This window comes from Schistocerca serialis, chromosome 1 (assembly GCF_023864345.2).
Source record: "Schistocerca serialis cubense isolate TAMUIC-IGC-003099 chromosome 1, iqSchSeri2.2, whole genome shotgun sequence".
NCBI lineage: Eukaryota > Metazoa > Arthropoda > Insecta > Orthoptera > Acrididae > Schistocerca > Schistocerca serialis.
In genome coordinates, this window is record NC_064638.1 from 835,289,684 (window position 1) to 835,298,869 (window position 9,186).

At 45.5% G+C, this 9,186-nt stretch overlaps 1 pseudogene; it reads left to right on the plus strand.

Annotated features, from left to right (window-relative positions):
- Nucleotides 1-5,927: 5,927 nt before the first annotated feature.
- LOC126419880 (5S ribosomal RNA) lies at nucleotides 5,928-6,044 on the plus strand (annotated as a pseudogene).
- Nucleotides 6,045-9,186: the final 3,142 nt, after the last annotated feature.

Sequence of the window (9,186 nt, forward strand, 5' to 3'; positions counted from 1 at the left end):
TGCCTACTGTTGCAGAACATGAAACAGTAAATTGAATAAAACAAAGGCACATTCTACTCGCGCAATATTCCTGCTTGTCACATACGTACACGTCTGCAGATGTGGAGCCCCCCCTAGCAACAGGACTGAAAGCCGAGTCGTTGTCAGAGGGCGGCGGGCCGCACGCGCGGCGTGCCACATTAGCATGCTAACGGCAGGCCGCTACTCGTATTAGCATTTTCGCTTCCTGCCGCGCCGGCCGGCCGCCCAATAACTGTATTAATTGCCATTAATATGCACTATTAGCGCCCGCAACGCTCCGGCGCCGCTTCCCCTGGCCGGTGGGCAGCCCCGCGCTACACACCGATAAAAACCAACGCGGCGCGCCCCCATCCGATCGGCGCTTCATTTTCGAACATTTTCATGTGGCCGCTGCTGGCCTAATATTGCTGCCGACGGCACCCATCTCTTTGTCCTCAGCTGAATGAAAATGCTCATATGCATACCGTTCGCTTCTCGAGAAAATATGCGACTCTTGCAAAATATCAACTGATTTTAAACTTGTATGATGTCAGTGGGGCGATCAATCCTGTGCTACGAACGACAGTAACATTTGTGTCCTTGTTGTCATAAATCAAATGACAGATGTGACTGACGTTACAGAAAAGGACTTCCTAATTTAGTCAGTCCATTTTATCAGCGCCGTAATAATCGCATATCAACTGAAAGTTCCTAAAAGACCATGTCAGAATCGTAATTAATAACAAAATACTTATTTTCCGTCTAGTCACAGCAATCAATAATAAGCGAAACTTATCCTGTTTGAGAATAGTCTCAAATTCTGAATGTGACGCCTTACATGGTACGAAATTGTTACAGCCGGGTTGGTTTCATTTGTATTTATTTATTTAAGTTGAATTTATGAGGGCCATCGGGTCATCTCTTACATCAGACCAGGATTTCACACATACAGTACCTTCTCGACATCATAGTTACCTAAGACCTAACAATTTTAATTTGGAAAATAGCATTAAAATGATTTGAATGTCTATAAGACAATATGAGTAAATGATAGTACGAACTACTGAAGTTGACAGTGGCAGTACTTCTATTAGTCAGATATTGCCACTAATAATGATAATACATAATAATAATAATGACAAGGACAACAATGGCAGATACAAAAATAATTTATAGATGTGCAAAACAAATATTTTCTGATACAGCGACTTCTCAGGAAAAGGGCGTATAGGGTTAACGAGTACATACTGGGTCAACGGTAGTCGTTATTGTTGCTTGAGTTGACATGTCATTATTCTGAAGCTGGAGAAGGTTATTCAAACCTCTGATATAATGCAGGAGGACATTCGAGAGTAGAGTTCACGCAACGGAGAACAACTGCGAGAAGTGACACAACGATAGAGCGGAACAGAGAGGGTTTTGTTCTGATGGAAACGGTTTTTCTTTTGTTGGTATTTGCAAATTGTTCGGGAATGGTTGGTATGATGTAAAAAGGTCCTTTAAACTTTTGAAATTAGCGTTGTGCTTTTCGTGAAAGCTGAACGATTACGACTACTTCTGACGCCCTAGCTGCTTTGTACATACTTTAAGGCAGCAACTTTCTCTCTTCCAAAATTAATTGCGCTGTATTGGTGTCAAGTAATCATTGTAGAACTATAGCTCCCTGAGGGTACTTCGTGGATAAGTATGCGAAAGTTCTTAGTTTTATACAGAGAGAAAACATGAATCATATCGAAAGGTTACAAGTTTTTATGGAAAACATATTCAGCTGACACAGAAAGTCACTGTTGCATTAAACTGCAATACCTCATCAATACATAGCGAAAAGTCGTGACACGGAGAAAATCAAATCAAAATGTAGCAAATTCTGGTTTTGGAAGTAGTACACTGAGAGTGCTGCGTGTATTAACATATATTGTATTCATAAAATGATTTGTTTTTCGCCAAATACACTCTAAGGGAAAGAAAAGACGGGGCACCACGAAAGAATTATACGAATGAGAAATATCCGAATGAGACGCAAATCGGTAGATGTGCTGTACATGTGCAGACAAGCATATGACTACAATTTCAGAAAAAATGGATGATTTATTGAAGAGAAAGAGCATCACAAATTGGGCAAGTCAACAACGGGCTGGTCCTCCTCTGGCCCTTATGCAAGCTGTTTTCCGTTTTTACATTGATGGACAGAGTTGTCGGATGACCTCCTGAGGGAGATCGTGCCAAACTCTGTCCAATTGGTGCGTCAGATCATCAGAATCCCGAGTTGGTTGGAGGGTCCTGTTCACGGTGCTCCAGACTTTCTCAGTTGGGCAGACTTCCCGCGATAGCGCTGGACAAGGTATGATCTGGCAAGCACGAAGACAGGCAGTAGAAACTCTCGCCGTGTGCGGGCGGGCATTATCTTACTGAAATGTAATCTCAGGATGGGTAGCCATGAAAGGTAAAAAAACGGGGTGTAGAACATGGTCGCAGTACCGCTGTGCTGTAACTGAGCCGCGGATTACAACCAAAGGGCTCGTGCTATGAAGTGAAATGGTGCCCCAGGGCACCACTCCCGGCTGTCACGTCGTATGGCAGGCGACAGTGATTTTAGTATCCCACCGCTGTCCAGGGAATCTCTAGAACGTCTTCGCTGGTCGTCGAGGCACATTCGACGTGCAACATCATTGACTGGAATAGAGTTGTCTTCAGTGATGAGACCTGCTTCGAACTGAGCGCAGCGACGACAGAATACCTGCTTGAAGACAGCCCGGACAGAGGTGGGATACGAACATCGCTATCGCCTGCCATAAGGTCCGACAGTCAGGAAGGATGAGATGATGTGCCATTTCATTTCATAGCAGGGTTACTTTGGTTGTCATCCGAGGCTCCCTTACAACACATCCATATGTCGATGACTTCTATGCCCCGCTTTGTTGCCTTTCATGCAAGTCATCGTGGGACTACATTTCAGCAAGATAATTTCCATCCATACACGGCGAGAGTTTCTACTGCTTGCCTTCGTGCTTGCCAAACCCTATCTTTGCCAGCAAGGTCTCCAAATCTCACCCCAGTTGACAATGTTTGGAGCATTACTGGTAGGGCCCTCCAACTAGCACGGGGTTCTGACGATCTAACCCACAAATTGGACAGAAATTGAAACTATATCCCTCAGGAGGACATCCAAGTGCTCCATCGGCCACTATCAAGTCAAACAATGTACGTCAAAATATTGAGACCTCACAGCTCTGTTCCACAACGGTTATATGGTCTTCCAAAAATACACAAAGAAGATCTCCCATTACGTCCTATTGTGAGCAGTTTCGGTGCTCCAAAGTAGAACGTAGCGAGCTATCTTTACTGTGACCTTTTGTGAGGAAGTGCTCACATCACTTTCGCAACTCCGGTGACTTTATTAATTGACTGAAGTCACTTCGACTCACTCAACCAGTCAAACTTATTGGTAAGCTTCGAAATAATGGTTCAAATGGCTCTAAGCACTATGGGACTGAACATCTGAGGTCATCAGTCCCCTAGAATTTAGAACTACTTAAACCTAACTAACCTAAGTACATCACACACATCCATGCCAGAGGTAGGATTCGAACCTGCGACCGTAGCAGTCGCGCGGTTGCGAACTGAAGCGTCTAGAACCGCTCAGCCACCGCGGCCGGCTAGTAAGCTTCGATTACATTTCATTTTTCACTACGGTCCCTCTCATGGACTCACTGTCACTCATCGGCAGTAAGTTCGAAGCTAATATAACAGTACCATTTCACCATGCCCTTTCCTCAACTTACTTTATATTCAACAGTGAATTTTGTGAGCAAATTGACGGTGTCGCCATGGGTCGTCCTTACTTCCCCCTGATTGCAATCTCTTTTTTTTTTTTGTAAAGACTTCGAGGACAGGGTACTTGATTAGGCAGATCAATCGAAAAGTCTTCTGGAGATATGTGAATGATACTTCTGTATTATGGCCCACTGCGAAGACGAACTGTCACGCTTTTTGCAGCATCTGAATTTTATCCATGTTAATATCAAATTTACGGTGGAATCGGAGAAGGGCGACTGTCTGCCATTTCTGGACATCTTAGTTAATTGGAAAAGGGGTGGATCAATGGGGCATTCCGTTTACCGTATGCGCCCCCATACAGATGTGAGTGCAGGCGTCTAGCTGCCACCACCCGTCATGAACTACGGGCGTCTTTCGAACGTTGATGTACTAGGTACATGTTGTGTTTGGTAGAGACAGCCTTGCGAAGGACCTGGAACACATACAATCCGTGTTCCGGCGGAAGGCTGGAATCTACAGAATACTCTTCAAGTGTGGCAAAGCCTACATTGCTCAGAAAAGATGGCCGCCACACTCGTCTTTCACGGTCCAGTAAGTCGGCTATAGCCGAGCATTGTATCTCTACAGGACATTCCATGGAATATTCTGGCTCGGAAATCTTGACCCCGACGAGATCCTTCTGCGATTAATTATTGAGGAATCGGTGGAAATACGTTAGCTGCAAGATCTTATTAATCCTGATGGCGATTTTCGACTGGATAAGGCGAGGGACCCGGTGATTTCTTTACAAACATTTTATGACCAATGACATGTCTATTGACATTTAATTTGATTAAGGCTGACATCTAAATTTTATCTCCACGAGTGCGCAGTCCGATAGAGGGCGCACTTGTAGTATCACATTAAGAAAGCGCCTGCGCGCCATAGACGGAGCAATCTTCGAAGAGGACGAGAAAGTCGACAGAGGTCGCGCATGTAGCGGTTGCATTTGCACGTGCGCCTTCGCGCCAGTTTTTGGTATAAAGGTAGAGAAGTGATCAAGAAATTCCCAACGCAAAATACTCTCCTGGAGATGGCTGAATGGCTGTCAGCCGAAATATTGTGGCAAGAAGTCGACGTTATCCGGCTGCAATCCCGAATATTCGTGGAATACTCTTTACAGAGCGAACATTTCAAAAATCACTAAAGGCACTACTCTTTCCTTCCACGATGCAGGCCTCCACTCACGTATTTGGTGATAAAATTAGGGAAAAATACTTACAAATCTTTTTTTTTCTTCGAACACTAATCAGTAGGAGGACTAGTTTTTCGATAGTCTTAGCGACGGATGAAATCCACTTTCTTTATTGCGCGTTACCGTCTTCCATACACGATTTCTTTTGTTAAGCGAACGTGCAGCTCTTTCACAATCACAATATGGTGCGCAAAACCAATTACATTCTTCTCCGAAACATTCGTATTAGTAGAAAGCCAGAATGAGATTTTCACTCTGCAGCGGAGTGTGCGCTGATATGAAACTTCCTTGCAGATTAAAACTGTGTGCCCGACCGAGACTCGAACTCAGGACCTTTGCCTTTCGCGGGCAAGTGTTCTACCACTGAGCTACCGAAGCACGACTCACGCACGGTACTCACAGCTTTACTTCTGCCAGTACCTCGTCTCCTACCTTCCAAACATTACAGATGCTCTCCTGCGAACCTTGCAGAACTAGCACTCCTGAAAGAAAGGATATTGCGGAGACATGGCTTAGCCACAGCCTGGGGGATGTTTCCAGAATGGCAGTACTGGCAGAAGTAAAGCTGTGAGTACCAGGCGTGAGTCGTGCTTCGGTAGCTCAGTGGTAGAGCACTTGCCCGCGAAAGGCAAAGGTCCCGAGTTCGAGTCTCGGTCGGGCACACAGTTTTAATCTGCCAGGAAGTTTCATTCGTATTAGTGTTAGCATTGACAGTGTTAACAAAGTCCTGTGTAGTAAATACTTGAAAATATTTTCCTTCTTTTTGTAGGTCCATTGCGTCAGCTATTTCTCACATTATTAATCGCCGATTGCCCATTATCACATGTTTCACTTTCCAAGTACTTTATATGAGGTTGAAGTTTTAGGAAATCTTCACTGTACAATTTTCAATATAAATACGGCAATAATTGAATTTGGCAACGGCCTTGCCGCAGTGGATACACCGGTTCCCGTGAGATCACCGAAGTTAAGCGCTGTTGGGCGTGGCCGGCACTTGGATGGGTGACCATCCAGCCGCCATGCGCTGTTGCCGTTTTTCGGAGTGCGCTCAGCCTCGTGAAGCCAATGGAGGAGCTAGTCGACCGAATAGTAGCGGCTCCGGTCAAAGAAAACCATCATAACGACTGGGAGAGCGGTGTGCTGACCACACGCCCCTCCTATCCGCATCCTGAACTGAGGATGACACGGCGGTCGGATGGTCCCGATGGACCACTTGTGGCCTGCAGATGGAGTGCTTAACAATTGAATTTAGAATACCATTTGTAATCGTGGAGAATGAAAATGGAGGTTCCTTACAACATTCATCAACTCTGGTTCAATTCAGGTTGAAGATGAACCGTACAAGAATTTATTAACGCCAAGGTGTTCCAGTTTATCCATTCGGACGACACAGAGCCAGACACAAAGTTACACTTATTGTGTACATGTCTACACATCATCGGAGAGTAATTAAACGATTATAGTATTCTTCGTGGCAGGTATATATAGCGTTGCTGTTTAGTGTTGTTACCAGGGCTGGTGGGTATGTAAGGGGCGTGGACAGCGTCAGATGTTGCGTGACAATAGTGAAGGACATCGAGATGCCGCGTACTCATGTGGGACAGCATTACCTGTAACTGACAGAGTTTGAAAGGGGCTTCATTGTGGGACTCCATTCGACCAGCACAGTATCCAGAGTTTTGGGAAAAACCGAACATAACAGTGGCACGAAGTTGGAAAACTGGCGTCAAAATTCCAGTCGACCACGACTAGCCACCACAAGGGAGAATCACCACCAAAAATTATTTCCGCGTGTTAATTTCCCATTCATTTAAATTCAAAGGAGAGTCATTTCAGCCGGACGCTGTGGCCGAGCGGTTCTGGGGAAAATTTTGTGAAATGACGGTCGGAACGATTGCGGGTTCTCCATTGTCTCCAGCAATGGCCAACAACTTTACAGAACGTTTCGAGGAACGTACGTTAAATTTGGTTCCATTTACGTTGACAGCAGGTTTATAGCTGGTACATGACGTCGAAGCCCTTGAGTAGTTCCTTGAAAACATGCACAGCATGCTAATGGCTTTCCAGAGAAGCGTTTGCTGCGTATTCGAAAAAGGCCTTGGCAACATATGGGCCCAAATGCGATTCATAATTGGCGCTGGGAAACCCTTACACATCCTACATGTAGTCCTGAATTCGCCCCCATTCGATTTCCACATTTTTGGTGCCGTGAAGAAAGACATTCGGGGCCGTCGATTTGTTTACAATGAAGGAGTGCATGTCCGGGAGCAGTCATGGTTCCGTAGGCTACCGCAAAAATTTTTCAATAAAGGTACTAACCGTCTTGTCTCGGAGCACAGACGCCCGCCGGGATCGTCGTATTGTAAGACTAGCAGTGCCAGATCGTGGCAGCTACCACATCACGTATAAGAGGGCTTGTGAGCCCAGACATGTCAACACGAACTGTTGCGAACTGGTTATTAGCAGTTGAACCACGGCACGCACACTCTGGTCGGTCTTCCACACAGGACATAGCATCGACTTGCACGGTTCAACTGGTGCCGTCCGAGGATCACTTGGAAGTTGGAACAGCGCTCCATGGTCTTCAGCGATGAAATCAGATTCTGCCTGCACACAAGTGATGGCCGACTGCGCGTACGACGTGGACCTGCTGAGCGCTGTCTCGTAGAGTTCATTCGCCCAAGGCGCCCTGGCCGCACGATAGACCTTATGGTCTGGGGAGCTATACAACTCTCGTTCACCTTTGATATTTCTGCAGGAGACGCCAACCAGAGCTCGATACGTGCAGGGTTCTGCTAGACCAGTTATTTTGCCGTTCTTGCAAAAGGAAGGTGATGTGTTTTTTCAACAGGATGACGCTTACCCACACTCTGCCCGTGAAACTCAACGTACTCTGCAAGGCGTGCAGCAAAATCCCAGCCAGTACGGTCTCCCACCTTGTCTTCAATCGAGCACGTATGGGATAAGACGGGACGAGAAGTGGCTAGTGCGACTCGTCAACCAACAGCTCTTACAGAGCTACGTGACCAGGTCAAGCACGCATGGAATAACGTATCCCTGGTCAGTATTCGTCATCTGTACGATCGACGGGATACTGGAGTCAGCGCCTATATTGCTGCCCGCGGATGCTACACCACTTGCTAATATGGGTGTTTCAGCGTGGGTCGACACCTGGTACCTCACAATCGCTTGTTCTATTGATGTTTAAATGTAATTATTTCATGCATTGAATGTGTACTGTTGCAACAATAAATCTTCAGTGTATTGCATTATCTGGCGGTGTCTAATTAAAGTGCAGTTTATCTCTGAAATAAGCTACTTGGAACACAATGATACGAGAATATTTCCCTCGTCCTGTGATAGTGTGTACACAAAATGGAAAGGCTTTTTTGTCGGGCGGCAGAGCTGAAGAATCTTATCTGGCGAACACTCGAAGAAGGACGCAGTGAGCAACGCGAAAACCATTTTATAAAATTCAAAAGACCGTACTTTTGTGTATGAAAGCTGCAAATATTCTGCTGTCCACTACGCATAATTGCCATAGAAGCCGTGAAGAAAACAAATGATTAATAATATATATAATATATAAAGCGGAATGTCTTAGGACAGTGTGAACAGAAAACGGATCAGTGGATGCTAGGTACAATTGAAGTAAGCATGGTTGGATTGACCGTGCAATATCTTACTATTGATGTATCGCGCACCTTCTGCCTGTGCTCAAGAAACAAGAAGGCACTAAGATTTTAATTGGAGGTAATTTATCATACCATCTCAGCTTCAATGTTGTTAAGCTGTATGAAGAGCACCATATACAATTTGTGTGCCTGACGCCGAACACCTCACATTTGGTACAGCCTCTCGATATGGACTACTTTGTCCTTGGCAGGTAAATAGAGAGATGTTTTAACCAAATGGAAATAACCTGAAGCTGGAAAGAAATCAGCGATAACGATCAGTTCCCCGTGTTACTAAAAACTCCATTAGACGAGATGGTTCAAATGGTTCAAATGGTTCAAATGACTCTGAGCACTATGGGACTTAACTGCTGCCCGCATCTCGTGGTCGTGCGGTAGCGTTCTCGCTTCCCACGCCCGGGTTCCCGGGTTCGATTCCCGGCGGGGTCAGGAATTTTCTCTGCCTCGTGATGGCTGGGTGTTGTGCGACGTCCTTAGGTT